This window comes from Triticum urartu, chromosome 2 (assembly GCF_003073215.2).
Source record: "Triticum urartu cultivar G1812 chromosome 2, Tu2.1, whole genome shotgun sequence".
Lineage (NCBI taxonomy): Eukaryota > Viridiplantae > Streptophyta > Magnoliopsida > Poales > Poaceae > Triticum > Triticum urartu.
The window spans coordinates 353777357-353794067 of record NC_053023.1 but is presented as its reverse complement, the minus strand read 5'-3'; positions in this window follow the sequence as shown (position 1 = coordinate 353794067).

The following is a 16711-nucleotide window of genomic DNA, read 5'->3' as shown; positions in this document are numbered from 1 at the left end:
TCAGGATCAACAGAGAAATCATAATCCTTATCAGTAATAAAGATAGGTGAAGTAGCATAAGCAGGATCATATTTCATTCTAGCATTCAGAGATTTTTCTTTAAGTTTAGCTAATAGTTTCTTAAGATCAGATCTATCATTGCAGGCTAAGAAGTCTCTAGCAGTTTCTTCATCCATAACATAACCCTCAGGAACAACAGGCAATTCATATCTAGGGGGAGAATCTTCATCATCACTTTCATCAATATTATCAGTTTCCATAATTTCATTCTCTCTAGCCCTAGCAAGTTGTTCATCAAGAAATTCACCTAATGGCACAATAGTATCATGCATAGTAGTTTCATCATAAGTATCATGCAAAGCAGAAGTGGCATCATCAATAACATGCGACCTACTAGAATCAATAGCATGTGTAGGTGTCGCAAGTTTACTCAAAAAAGAAGGTGAATCAAGTCCAAAGCTAGATGGCAGTCCCTTACCTCCCCTCGTAGTTGAGGGAAAAATCTTGGTTCTTTGATCTTTCAAGTACTTCATAATGATAAGAAGATATAAATCCCAAGTGACTCAAAGAATAGAGCTATGCTCCCCGGCAACGGCGCCAGAAAATGTTCTTGATAACCCTCAAGTATAGTGGATTGCAACAGTTTTCGAGGGTAGAGTATTCAACCCAAATTTATTGATTCGATGCAAGGAGAGCCAAAGAATATTCCCAAGTATTTGCAGCTGAGTTGTCAATTCAACCAAACCTGGAAACTTAATATCTGCAGCAAGGTATTTAGTAGCAAAGTAATATGATAGTAGTGGTAACGGTAACAAAAAGTAACGATAGCAAAAGTAATATTTTTGGGTTTTGTAGTGATTGTGATAGTAGCAGCGGAAAAGTAAATAAGCGAAGAACAATATATGGAAAAGCTCGTAGGCATTGGATCGGTGATGGATAATTATGCCGGATGCGATCAATCATGTAACAGTCATAACATAGGGTGACACAAAACTAGCTCTAGTTCATCAATGCAACGTAGGCATGTATTCCGAATATAGTTATACGTGCTTATGGAAAAGAACTTTCATGACATCTTTTGTACTGCCCTCCCGTGGCAGCGGGGTCCTATTGGAAACTAAGGGATATTGAGGCCTCCTTTTAATAGAGTACTGGACCAAAGCATTAACACATAGTGAATACATGAACTCCTCAAACTACGGTCATCACCGGTAGTGGTCCCGATTATTGTCACTTCGGGGTTAACGGATCATAACACATAATATGTGACTATAGACTTGCAAGACAGGATCAAGAACTCTCATATATTGATGAAAACATAATAGGTTCAGATCTGAAATCATGGCACTCGGGCCCTAGTGACAAGCATTAAGCATAGCAAAGTCATAACAACATCAATCTCAAAACATAGTGGATACTAGGGATCAAACCCTAACAAAACTAACTCGATTACATGGTAAATCTCATCCAACCCATCACTGTCCAGCAAGCCTACGCTGGAATTACTCACGCACGGTGGTGAGCATCATGAAATTGGAGATGGAGGAAGGTTGATGATGACGATGGCGACGGATTCCCCTCTCCGGAGCCCCGAACGGACTCCAGATCAGCCCTCCCGAGAGAGATTAGGGCTTGGCGGCGGCTCCGTATCGTAAAACGCGATGAATCCTTGTCTTAGATTTTTTTTCTCCCCGAACACGAATATATGGAGTTGGAGTTGAGGTCGGTGGAGCGTCAGGGGGCCCACGAGGCAGGGGGTGCACCTAGGGGGGTAGGCACGCCCCCACCCTCGTAGATAGGGTGTGGGCCCCCTGACGTGGATTCTTCTTCTAGTATTTTTTACATATTCCAAAAATAATTTTCATGTCATTCCGAGAACTTTTACTTCTGCAGAAAAATAACACCATGGCAATTCTGCTGAAAACAGCGTCAGTCCGGGTTAGTTCCATTCAAATCATGCAAGTTAGAGTCCAAAAGAAGGGCAAAAGTGTTTGGAAAAGTGGTTACGACGGAGACATATCATATTATGCAGGTGATTAAGAGGATGAGGTTGATCAAAATCAGAACTACGTGCAACCACCAGCACCAGGTCGTCCACAAGCAAATAATCACAATGGTAGGGTTGCATTACCAGCTCAGGTAGGAGATCATGACCATCTTCCTAAACTGAAATTGAATATTCCACCATTTGAGGGTAGATATGTTCCTGATATATATGTTAGTTGGGAGTTAGAAAGTGAACAACATTTTACATGTTTATAATATCCCGAGGAGAGACGTGTTGCTGTTGCTGTTTGTGCTTTCACTAGTTTTGCATGTGTACGGTGGTCTGAACATTGTAGATTATATCCTATTTGAGCTACTTGGGTTGCTTTGAAAACTGCTATGCATACTCATTAGGTTCCACCATACTATCAACGTGAATTAGTTAAAAAATTGCAGCGCTTAAGACAAGGAAAAAATTTCTGTAGAAGAATATTATCAGGAATTGCAAACAAGCATGATTAGATGTGGTATTGTTGAGGAGAATGAAGCTATGCTTGCCCATTTTATGGCTGGATTAAATAGAGAGATTCAGACCATTCTAGAGTATAAGGAGTATAATAATATCACTCATTTATTCCATCTTGCTTGTAAAGCTGAACGTGAAGTGCAGGATCGACAGGCATTGGCACGAACAAACTTTTCTACAGGTCGACCTTCATCATGGACACCGCGTGCATCTTCTATTTCCACTGCACCAGCACCTCCATCAGGTGCCACCTCTAGCCGTGATACAAGAAAGCAGGCACAACCATCACTATCTGCCAAGAGCACACCCGCCGGGCCTGCACAGAGCTCCTATTCTTCCATGGCATCAACAGGGCACACAAGTGATATTATTTGTCGTTGTTGTAAGGGAAGAGGTCATTATGCAAGAGAATGCAAATCTGAGCGTGTGATGATTGCTACTGAGGATGGTGGGTATGAGTCCGCTAGTGACTATGATGAGGAGACTTTGGCTATTATTACACGTGAAGAACACGATGGAGATGATTCTGAACATGAGACGCACTACATGGCTCCTGAAGATGCTGGCAGGTATGAATTTTTAGTTGCTCAACATGTTTTGAGTTTACAGTTCACACAAGCTGAGCATAATCAGAGGCATAATTTGTTTCATACAAATGGAGTTGTGAAGGAACGTTCTGTTTGCGTCATCATAGATGGAGGGAGCTGCAACAACTTGGCTAGCATGGAGATGGTGGAGAAGCAATCTCTCACCACAAGAGCACATCCACATCCTTACTACATCCAATGGTTCAACAACAACAGCAAGGTTAAGGTAACATGTAGTGTTCGTGTGCATTTTAGTATCTCTACATATGCTGATTATGTTGATTGTGATGTGGTACCCATGCAAGCATGTTCGTTATTACTTGGTAGACCATGGCAATTTGATAAAAATTCTGTACACCATGGTAGAAACAATCAGTATACACTTCTTCATAAGGATAAACATATTACTTTGCTTCCTATGTCTCCTGATTCCATTTTGAAAGATGATATTAATAGAGCTAATAAAGCAAAACATGAGAAAAATAAGAGTGAAAATCAGATTACGGCAAAAGAATTTGAGCAACAAATAAAGCCTAATAATAAACCATCTAGTGTTGCTTCTGAAATTAAATTGAAAAGCGCAAGTTTACTTGCCACCAAATCTGATATTGATGATCTAGATTTTAGCAAATCTATTTGCTATCTTTTGTGTGTAAAGAGGCATTATTTTCATTCGAGGACGTGCCTGCCTCTTTGGCTCCTGCTGTTACTAACATTTTGCAGGAGTTCGCTGACGTCTTTCCACAAGACGTGCCACCGGATTACCACCTATTAGAGGGATTGAGCATCTGATTGATTTCATTCTCGGTTCTTCGCTACCCAACCGTGCACCATACTGTACCAATCCAGAGGAGATGAAGGAGATTATGTGTCAAGTCTAGGAGCTGCTCGACAAAGGTTATATACGCGAATCCCATAGTCCTTGTGTTGTTCCTATTATTCTAGTGCCGGAAAAGGATGGTACATCGCGTATGTGTGTTGATTGTAGAGGCATTAATAATATTACTATTTGTTATCGTCATCCTATTCCTACGCTAGATGATATTCTTGATGAATGGAGTGGCTCTACAATATTCTCCAAAGTTGATTTGCGTAGTGGATACCATCAAATTCATATGAAATTGGGATATGAATGGAAAACGACATCTTAAACTAAGTTTGGTTTATATGAGTGGTTAGTCATGCCTTTTGGGTTAACTAATGCACCTAGTACTTTCATGAGATTAATGAACAAAGTTTTACGTGCTTTCATTGGATGATTTGTGGTAGTCTACTTTGATGTATACTGATTTATAGCAAATATTTGGAGGAACATTTGGAACATTTACGTGCTGTTTTTATTGCTTTACGTGATTTACGTTTGTTTGGTAACCTTGGGAAGTGCACCTTTTGCATTGACCGAGTATCTTTTCTTGGCTATGTTGTTACTCCACAGGGAATTGAAGTTGATAAAGCGAAGATTGAAGCTATTGAGAGTTGGTCGCAGCCCAAAACGGTCACACAAGTGAGGAGTTTCCTTGGCCTCGCTGGTTTCTATAGGCGTTTTGTGAGAGATTTCAGCACCATTGCTGCACCTCTCAACGAGCTTACAAAGAAGGATGTGCCTTTTGTTTGGGGTACCACACAGGAAGAAGCCTTCACAGTATTGAAAGATAAGTTGACACATGCTCCTTTACTCCAACTTCCTGATTTTAATAAGACTTTTGAGCTTGAATGCGATGCTAGTGGAATTGGATTAGGAGGTGTGTTATTACAAGATGGAAAACCTGTTGCATATTTTTATGAAAAATTGAGTGGGCCTAGTCTGAATTATTCTACTTATGATAAAGAATTATATGCTCTTGTTCGGACTTTAGAGACATGGCAACATTATTTATGGCCCAAAGAATTTGTTATACATTCTAATCATGAATCCTTGAAACATATTAAAAGTCAAGCTAAACTGAATCGTAGACATGTTAAATGGGTTGAATTCATTGAGACTTCCCTTATGTCATTAAACACAAGAAGGCTAAAGAAAATGTTATTGCTAATGCATTGTCTCGTCGCTATACTATGCTTTCACAACTTGACTTCAAAATATTTGGTATGGAGACCATCAAAGATCAATGTGTGCATGATGCTGACTTTAAAGATGTAATGCAGAATTGTAAAGAAGGAACAACATGGAACAAGTTCATCGTTAATGATGGATTTGTGTTCTGTGCTAACAAGCTATGCATTCCAGCTAGCTCCATTCATCTTTTGTTGTTGCAGGAGGCGCATGGAGGAGGATTAATGGGACACGTTGGCGTGAAGAAGACGGAGGACGTACTTGCTACACATTTCTTTTGGCCAAAGATGAGAAGGCATGTTGAGCGTTTTGTTGCTCGCTGAACTACATGTCAAAAAGCTAAGTCACGACTCAATCCTCATGGTTTATATATGCCTTTGCCTCTACCTAGTGTTCCTTGGGAGGATATATCTATGGACTTTGTTTTAGGTTGTAACATCCCAATTTTCAATTTGGATGTTATACATAGGTCATCATAAGCATATCATATTTTAATTGCATTTTTGTTTGTGATCCAAGAAATCTTAAGCAACTCAAGGACCCAAGGAGAGAGTTGGGGATTACATTTATTTTCACATTTGACTTTTTTTCAAATTTGAAAAGAGGGATCATTTTGATTTTAATATTTTTCTCCCCAATTATTTCCAATATTAAAAATAAAAGAGAGAAGATAATATGACTTCTTCAAAAGAGAGGAATATTGGAGGAAATTTTTTAAAATCAAATATATAATTTCTTTGGATTTTATTGGCTAATTTATTTGAATTAGAACATTATTCATTTTTTAAAATTGCATTATTACGCCAGAAAAATGTTCATTTTGTTCTAAATATTTTATTTAGATGGTGAAAATTGTTTTTTGCATTTTTAGAATTTTTTTATATTTTATTAGGATTTTTCTTCGGCGGAATTTTATTTAAAAAAAATAAAAATGTTCTTCTGCCCGACTGGGCCGAAGCCCAGCCGAGCCGGGCCGAAGCTCACCCAGCCCCGCCGCCTTCCTTGCCCGCTGCCGTGCGCCGCACGGACGCTGAGGGGGAGTCTGAGCCGGACTCCGCCCCCGCGCCGGCCCCCTCCCCAAGCCGCCCCCTGGCCTCTTAAATAGGCCGAGGCCCCCGCCGCCTCTACCCACCCCAAGCCACGGCACCACCGCCACCGAGCTGCGCCGCCGCCCGCGCCACCTGCTGCCCGCGCTGCCGCCGCCCCACCTCGCCGCCGCGCCGCCTCGCCGGAATCCCGTCACCGCCGGACCTCGCCGTTGTCGTGAACCGGTAGAAAACCGCCCTGGTTCGTCGGTTCGTTTCGATTTTTTTGGTTTTCGATCTAGATCGGTTATTATTTTAGGGTTAGGGTTTTCTCGGCTTTCTCGGGTTTTCTCGATCGGATCTAGTTAACGAACATTCACTCGAACGTCTTCGTTAGCGAACGCATTCGTCCTTTCATCCCTGATAGCGAACTTTCGTTCATTAGTCTTTTATTTTATTTTTTATTTTCGGACAGGGACCTATCCACGATTATTTTTATCACAGATTAGCCCTTGATCTTCAAACCCGCACAACTTTTTAACCATTCGTCCAAATCTAGTGAAACCAACGCCAAAATATTCGTCTCAAACCCCTCTTTCTAGTTAATCAACTTGAACATGGTTTTGACAAATTATCATTTGGTGGCAAGCACATTTGAATTTGAACTTCTTTTGACCGTAGTTTGAGTTTCGTAGCTCCGATGCAATTGATTCTTTTTGCAAATCGAAGCTCTTCTCTTGGACTTTTGATTTGGATATTTTCTCTTGAGTTTACCCTTGCATCTATCGTTTGAGTTCTTAGGTATGCTATTGTTTGTTTGCGATAGAGTTTCTGGAGTGCGAAGCGTGCTACTACGAGTCACTAGGGTTTTCAGATCGTCAGCAAGGCAAGTAACACTTTGATCATACCCTTTATTACCCAATTTTTATGCATTTGTTTCAACCCTCAAACATTGCATGAGTAGGATCTGCTTAACATGTGGGTATTGGGAAGTAGTTGATGAGATAGAACCTATTGTCCTTTATGCAAACCTTGGGAGTTACTTCTACGTTATGCTTACTGCTATGCTATGCTCATAGACGTGGTTTGGTTAGTGTATCCATGACAGATGTGAGATTGTTAAATAATGGTTAACTTAAGGTGGCTACTTTAATACACATCTGGGTGGATTGGTTGAGGCACCCTGGAGCACCCAGTGGCTGTCTGGGCACCTGGAGCAATCCAGCGCTGTCCTGGGATATCCCGGAGTACCCGTGTGATCATCCTATGGTTCGGCACTCAGGCTCAAAGGGATCATAAGGTTATTCATGCTAGAAACTTCCGTGTGCAGCCACATGCCATTATGGGCTCTGGCATAGTTGAGTAAGTTGTGGGAATCCTTTCCATGATGGGCTAGCAGATGTAGGGGATTGTAGGTGTACCGGCCTATCTATTGGTTAAGGGGTCCTCTTCGGAAAGACTGTGTCTTGGTCATCCGTTTCTCAAACATCATGAAGTGCGAGAAATACAATGGAGGAGATCGAGTCTTGTGGGGAAAGTGCGCAAACCTCTGCAGAGTGTACAAACTAATCATGGTTAGCCGTGTCCCCGGTTATGGACATCTTGAGTATATGGTTCTTGAATTATTGGTTCGATCTCATCACTCTTAATTAATTTTGTGGGCTGTTAATTACTGCTTAATTGGGATTGAGTTGGAGGAACCTTCTCAACATTTTATCAACCAACTTGATAGTTAAATAAAGTATATTCTTTTGCAGTATGGAAAAATTGGCTTTACGCAAATCATGATAACCATAGAGCCTCCACCAGCCATATATGCATGTAGGGATAGCAGTTATTTTGGTCATTGCTCTATAGTGTTATTTTGCCAGCATATTCCATGTGCTGACCCGTTTCGAGCTGCAAAGTATTATGTACAAACTTTTCAGACGAAGAGTAAGGTGCGCTAGGTCGTTGTCTTGCACTCAGCTATGCCATTGGAGTTGATGGACTCATTTTTGCCTTCGAAGCCTTCCGTTGTTATCACCATTAGATGGCCTTCAGCCATATTATTGTAATAGTACTCTCTTTGAGATATTCAATCTAATAAGTGTGTGATTGAACTTTGGTATAAATCCTTCAAGTACTGTGTGTGTCAGCATTACCGATCCAGGGATGACACTTATACAAAGAGATTTGACCGGTTGTGGTTGGATCGCTACAAGATGGTATCAAAGCACACGCTGATTGTAGGACGCAACCACTAAGATAAGCCATAGGTCACTCTTCCCTGCTCATTTCTAACTCTCCTACATTTTCCACTCTATAGATGGCGGACCCAAGGAACAAGTTTGCTCAACCAGAAGAAGACACTCCATTTGGACGACACTTGATGGAAGCCACTAGATACCTGAACATCGAAATACCAAGCTTCACCGGGACCTACACCACCCCTTTACAAGAAGAAGAGCGCTGGACAATTCGAGTACATGTTCCAGGAAGGCGATCAAAATTATGGAAGATGAAGCTGGAGCAGATATTATGGAATCTTCTTCCGATCAAAATTTCTAGTCGACCACCATATTATCAGTAGTATACCCCCCATGTATATAGAATAGTTTGAGTATCTTGTAACGGTAGTTTAGATCGATTGTATGCCCTTGTTTGAATTGAGTGGTGTGATATGAATGTGTTTGTCTCATGTGCATATGGGTAGTGATTTTCCCCTTAGACCCCACTCAATTCTAATATCTCCCCTCTGAACCTATCAGATGCCTCCAAGATGTGACCCCAGATTTGTTTTCCCACCAGAGCTCACCCAGCCGATCCAGCAGTAGAATACCTTGACGCAGCGATTAGTCCAAAACTAGGGCAACAACAACAACAACCCACCTCCACCACCTCTAGTTGACAACTTAGCCCATTTTCTGAGGTTGAATACGCCAGTGTTTTCCAGTAGCACCGAGCCGATTGTTGCTGATGACTAGGTATGCAGGATTGGAAGGGAGTTGACCACCGCAGGTTGCACAGATTCTGAGAAGGTGCGCTTTGCCGCACACCAACTAGATGGACCCGCAACCTCATGGTGGGAGAATTACACAGCCACTTTCCCTATAGCCAATGTCACTTGGGATCAATTTTAGCAAGCAGTCTGCACTGCACATGTGTCAACTGGAGCAATGATCATGAAGAAGCGTGAGTTTCACAACTTACGCCAGGGAAATCGTACTGTGGGGTAGTACGTGGAAGGAGCTGAATCTCAGGCAAAGGAGATGGTTGGAGCTTATAAATGATTATGATATGAAGTTGCACTATCACCCAGGAAAGGCCAATGTCGTAGCAGACACTTTGAGCTGAAAGAGTTATGCCAATATCCTTGTAACCGAAGGATTACCGCAAGAGTTAGTTGACGATCTCATGGAAATTTGTTTGGAGATAGTTCCAAGAGGTTTTTTGGCAACGATGGAGGTTCAGTCTATGTTATTGGGAAATATCCGAGAAGCTCAAAAGGATGATAAGGAAATTATGGAGATAAAGGAGAAGACGAGCAAAGAAAAAGCCAAAGGTTTTCGTGAGGATGAGCACGGGACTTTATGGTTTAAGGATCATGTATTTGTGCCCAATAATGCGGAGATAAGAAAGTTAATACTTCAGGAAGCTCATGACGCGCCATACTCAATACACCCCGAAAACACCAAGATGTATTTGGATTTGTAGGAGCGTTTCTGGTGGACAAGTATGAAGAAGGATATTGCCGAGTATGTAGCAGTCTGCAATGTATGTCAAAGAGTGAAGGTAGAACATCAGAAGCCAACCGGATTATTACAGCCCATGCTGATTCCCGAATGGAAGTGGGACAAGCTTGGCATGGATTTTATCACCAGATTACCCAGGCCCTGATCAGGATATGATTCTATCTGGGTAGTAGTTGCTCGCTTGACCAAGGTAGCGCACTTTATCCCTGTGAAAACCACTTATACGAGTGCGGAGTTGGCCAAGATATATATGACCAGGATCGTATGTCTACATGGAGTTCCAAGGACCATCGTATCAGATAGAGGAACACAGTTTACTTTGAAGTTTTGGAATCAGTTGCACCAGAATTTGGGTACCAGGCTAGAGTTCAGTACAGCCTTTCATCCGCAGACAGATGGACAGACCAAGAGAGTCAATCAGATTCTGGAGGACATGTTGAGAGCTTGTGCATTAGATTATGGATCTAGTTGAGACGATAATTTTCCCTAGGCAGAGTTCTCATACAATAATAGTTATCAAGCTAATTTGAATATTGCACCTTTTGAAGCTTTGTATGGAAGAAGGTGCAGGACACCATTAATGTGGTATGAAGTTGGAGACCGTTAGTTGTTTGGACCAGATTTAATCAAGGATTCCGAAGAGAAGGTCAAGTTGATTCAAGATAGACTGAAGGTAGCTCAGTCCAGGCAGAAGAGTTATGCGGATACAAAACGCAAGGAAGTAGTCTATGAAATCGGAGACAAAGCATATCTTCATGTGTCACCACTGCGAGGAGTAAAATGATTTGTAGTTAAGGGAAAGTTAGCCCTGAGATTTGTAGGACCATACCGAGTTCTAGAGCGTATGGGAGAAGTGGCCTACAAGTTGGAGTTACCTGAAGGACTGTTAGGAATTCATGATGTGTTTCACTTTTCCCAGTTGAAGAAGTGCCATGCAGAGATGGCTGATATTCCTCTAAGAGATACAGTGCCCCTGGAAGCAATTCAGTTGGGGAGTAATCTGACCTACGAGGAGAAGCCCGTCAAGATTCTCGAGTTTGCCAGCCGAGTTCCCAGCAGCAAGGTTATCAAGTTTTGCAAAGTTCAGTGGAGCCACCATACCGAGGATGAAGCCACCTGGGAACGAGAATAAGATCAATGGAAAGACCACCCACACCTATTTTCTAGCCAACTCGAATCTCGAGGGCGAGATTCATCTTAAGGGGGGTAGGTTTGTAGCATCCCAATTTTCAATTTGGATGTTATACATAGGTCATCATATGCATATTATATTTTAATTGCATTTTTGTTTGTGATCCTAGAAATCTTAAACAACTCAAGGACCCAAGGAGAGAGTTGGGGATTTCATTTATTTTCATATTTGACTTTTCCTCAAATTTGAAAAGAGGGATCATTTGATTTTAATATTTTCTCCCCAATTATTTCCAATATTAAAAATAAAAGAGAGCAGATAATATGACTTCTTCAAAAAGAGAGGAATATTGGAGCAAAATTTTTAAAATCAAATATATAATTTATTTGGATTTTATTTGCTAATTTATTTGAATTAGAAAAATATGCATTTTCGAAAATTGCATTATTAGGCCAGGAAAATGTTCACTTAGTTCTAAATATTTTATTTAGACGATGAAAACTGTTTTTGGCATTTTTTAGATTTTTTTATATTTTATTAGGATTTTTTCTTCGGTGGAATTTTATTTAAAAAAAATATTCTTCCGCCCGACTGGGCCGAAGCCCAGCCCAGCCGAGCTGAAGCCCACCCAGCGCCGCCGCCTTCCTTCCCCGCCGCCGTGCGCCGCACGGACGGCGAGGGGAAGTCTCAGACAAACTCCGCCCCCGCACCGGCCCCCTCCCCTAGCCGCCGCCCCCGGCCTCTTAAATAGGCCGAGGCCCCCGCCGCCTCTCCCCACCCCGAGCTGCGCCACCGCCGCCGCTGAGCTGCGTCGTCGCCGCTGGCGTTGCTCGCCGCCGCCTCATGCCCGCGTTGCTGCCGCCGCCCCACCGCGCCGCTGCCGGAGCCGCCCCGCGCCGCCTCGCTAGAATCCCGTCACCACCGGACCTCGCCGTGGTCATGAACCGGTAGAAAACCGCCCCGGTTCGCCAGTTCGTTTCGTATTTTTTAGGTTTTCGATCTAGATCAGTTTTTATTTTAGGGTTCGGGTTTTCTCTGTTTTCTCCGTTTGTCCCGATCGGTTTTAGTTAACGAACGTTCACTCAAACGTCTTCGTTAGAGAATGCGTTCGTCCTTTCGTCCCTTATAGTGAGCGTTCGTTCGTTAGTCTTCTCCTTTATTTTTATTTTCGGCCAGGGACCTATCCACAATTTTTTATCGCAGATTAGCCCCTGATCTTCAAACCCCGGTTATGGACATCTTGAGTATCTGGTTCTTGAATTATTGGTTTGATCTCATCACTCTTAATTAGTTTTTTTGGGCTGTTAATTACTTCTTAATTGGGATTGAGTTGGAGGAACCTTCTCAATATTTTATCAACCAACTTGATAGTTAAATAAAATATATTCCTTTGGAGTGGGGAAAAATTGGCTTTATGCAAATCATGATAACCATAGAGCCTCCACCAGCCATATATGCATGTACGGATAGCAATTATTTTGTTCATTGCTCTACAGTGTTATTTTGCCAGCATATTTCATGTGCTGACCCGTTTCGGGATGCAACGTATTATGTTGCAGACTTTTCAGACGAATAGTAAGGTGCACTAGGTCGTTGTCTTGCACTCAGCTATGCCTTTTGGAGTTGATGGAATCATTTTTCCCTTCGAAGCCTTCCACTGTTATCTTCATTAGATGGCCTTCAGCCATATTATTGTAATAGTGCTCTCTTTGAGATATTCAATGTAATAAGTGTGTGATTGAACTCTGTTATAAATCCTTCAAGTACTATGTGTGTCAGCATTACAGATCCAAGGATGACAGTTATACACAGAGATTTGACCGGTTGAGGTCGGATTGCTACACAGGTTTACCTCGAACAAAGAAGGGCAGGGATAGCATATTTGTTTTCCTGGATAGATTCTCAAAAATGGCACACTTTATACCATGTCATAAAAGTGATGATGCTGTTAATGTTGCCGATTTTTTCTTTCATGAAATTATTTGATTGCATGGTGTGCCAAATAGTATTGTTTTAGATCGTGATACTAAATTTCTTAGCCACTTTTGGAGATGTTTATGGGCTAAGTTGGGGACTAAACTGCTTTTTAGTACTACTTGTGACCCCCAAACAGATGGTCAAACTGAAGTAGTCAATAGAACATTGTCTACTATGCTTAGGGCTGTTTTGAAGAATAATAATAAAATGTGGGAAGAATGCTTGCCTCATATTCAATTTGCATATAATCATTCGTTGCATTCTACTACTAAGATGTGCCCTTTTGAAATTATGTATGGTTTCCAACATCGTGCTCCCGTTGATTTGTTGCCTCTTCCATCTTCGGAGAAGGTTAATTTTGATGCTAAACAACATGCGGAATTGATCTTAAAAATGCATGAGTTAACTAAGGAAAACATTGAGCGTATGAATGCTAAATATAAACTTGCTGGAGATATGGGTAGAAAACATGCTGGGTTTGCACCTGGAGATCTTGTTTGGTTACATTTGCGTAAGGATAGATTTCCTGATTTGTGTAAATCAAAGCTAATGCCATGTGCCGACGGTCCTTTTAAGGTGGTAGAGAAAATAAATGATAATGCATATAAACTTGAGTTGCCTGCAGATTTTGGGGTTAGTCCCACTTTTAACATTGCAGATTTGAAGCCTTATTTCGGTGAGGAAGATGAGCTTCCATCGTGGATGACTTCATTTGAAGAAGGGGAGGATGATGAGGACATCAATACCATTGTTACACCCACAGCCCCAGCTGCTATACATACTGGACCAATTACTAGAGCTCGCGCACGCCAATTAAATTATTAGGTACTTTCTTTTCATGGTAATGATTCTAATGTTCATGAGAATATGATGCTGCCTAAATTGGATACATTTGTTTTGCTTATGAATGAAGGGCCTAGCATGGATAAGAGGGATGAACACTGGATCAATACCAAGCATGGAGATGATGTCATGCGCAAGGGGAACAAGAATGTAGTTACAAGTGAGGATTTCAAGACTTTGAAGCCACCATAAGGAGTGCATGAAGCCTTGGACGAAATATACAAGATGCCACTTCATAAATTTCGTCCAGATGCTATTCTAGGTGCTGCGTCACCTTATTATTGGGCCAGGACTATGTAATTTCGAAATACTTAAGTATATGCTGTTTTTTAGAGTCCGTATGTGTGGGGAAACAAGAGTTAGGGTTGGTTTCGGACCCTCCTCCAAGGGCCACAAAATTCCCCCCTCTTCCTCCATATATACAGCTCTTAGGGCAACGTTTAGACTTTGGGTTTGTTTAGATTAAAAGTTTGCCATAGCTGCAACTTCGCGTACTTAGTTTGTGTTCAACGACCAGATAAAGACGTCACAGAACGCCACCTTCATCATTAAAGATTTCATCTTATGTTCGCAATATCCAGATTGCCATCTTAATTTCTTGCCTGTTCTTCATTTGCTTGCAGGAAATAGACCTTCTTCGTCAGGTTGATTGTGCTCCGGCGTGGTCAATAACCTCTCGGAGTTGGTTTAGCGATTGCTAAAGCGCAACGTCTTCGCACGTTCGTAGTAGGATAGTCAAAGTCTACTCCTCCGAAATGAAATCACCATGTCATCAAAAGACAGGACACCTTTACCTCTATCAACTGATTTAGCCTCAACCACCATCGCACCACGAAGTGAGTTTGCGTACTCAACAACTGCTGCTGCAACACATCACTGAGGATCGACGCAAAAAATAACATCTCGCCTCCGAGCTAAATGCTCTGCACAATCGAACCAAAATCATGCATTTGATTGCGGATGAAAACAAGAAAAGGCTCTGGAAATTGCTTTGCAAGTTCTTTTCCAAGAAACAACTCCTGAATGACAATCTCCAAGAGCTCTATGATTATATTGACAAAGGCTTAACTGGTGCGGATTTCCAAGATCAGAGTACTCCTCCTCTTCCTATTCGTGAGCCAACTACTGATCTTCTGCATCTCAAGCTTTGTGAACTGCTTGAAGAATCTAAAGCCACCTCACCGACCGAGAAACCTACCGAAGGAAATGTGCTATCCCGTGTTCCTCATGTGGCTTCCCCGAGTATGGCTTCGTCCTCTCAGCCCCAAGTTGTTATTCCTGAAGGAAAATCTGATGCTGCTGAAGACGAAGCCGACCCAGTCACTTCTGAAGACGAAATCACCTCGGACAGTTCTTCTGGAGATGCCACCGAGTGAACCAAGCTCTGTGTTCTTGCACTCATATTATTCGTCACCTTTTTTACACTAGTTGACAAAAAGGGGGAGACGTACATAGAGTCTCGATAGATTTGCTTTCTGTGTTTATTTGATTTGGTTTTGTGCAAGTTTGAAACTTCTGGTCTAAACTTATATACTCTAAGTTGTAAAACTTTTGTGTTGTAATATTAATAACCCCGCCTGTTGTGCTATTTCTCTCAAAGAATTTGTTTTGCAGGTGGAATTATTATCGGAAGTTATGAATGATTGCACTACGATCTCGATGGATTATATGTCATCAGTGCGAATCATTGACTCAAATTATTAAAATTTTCTCTGTATACTTCAATATTTGCAGGGGAATTAATCTCATATCTTTATCCCTGCATACATGTAGGGCCAGTCTATTTCATCATCGAGCAAAGTAACAGTTATTCACTCGTGTTGGAATTACTTATCACTTATCTATCTTTAGTTTGATGGTTATCTGTTTTGTCAACAACTATCCAAAAAGGGGGAGATTATTGGTGCAATAATTTTCCTCCTTATGTTTTGGAGTTTTTTGACATCAACAATATGTGACTTATGTGTTTGCTAGTGCAGACAGAGTAACATGTCCCTGGAATCAAGAGGAGTTCGATTCAAACGACGAAGATAATACCCTGCGTGGCAGTGAAGGTTATCATCGAAGATTATGATAACAAGAGTGACCCCTCAAAAATTGTTGACATGTAGCAATTGGTTCGGTGCCTGTTCGAAGGAAGTGACTACGACCAAGATTGAAGACGAAGTGAAGACGTAGCATTTATTTCATTGTTTCTTTCCTCTTTATTGAATCACAGGACCACCGTACTATTAAGAGGGGTGTAGTGTTCGAAGCTTTGATTCTCTGATGCTAAACCCAAATCCAATAGAAGTTGCGAGAGAAATCTCTTTATGTTCCGAGCAAATACTTGCCAGCAAGAGACTGTGATCTTCTTCGCCACGAGAGATTTGTCTCTGACCGAGGAGTTAGCATTACTTGGTCCTCAAGTAATGTTACCGTTGCTCTGAAAGTATTACCGTTGTGAACGTGTTGGTTGGCCATTGGCTGGACCGGTGTCCAAAATGGTCATTTCCCACCAGGGAAGCCTGCAGCTATAAATAGCCACACCATGCTGGCGTTGTCCGTTGGCTGCTTCGTTTGATTGTGAGAATATTGTTGAGCAACCTCCTCTCTTGAGTGATTTGAGTTTAAAATCCACCGAGAGAAAACCCCAGGGCCAAAAAATTAGATAGTGGTTCAGTTTCACTCAAATCTAAGTCCAGTACGCTCCGCCTATTACTCTTGAGAGCTGCAAACTCTGTAGACAGTTAGGTGTCAGTTTCTTCAGAGACCAAGAGTAATTGTGGTTCTCGAAGAATAAGTATGTAAAGATTTGGTGATCGTCTCAAGTATCTACCATGAGTGATCGACATTGGTTGACTAACCA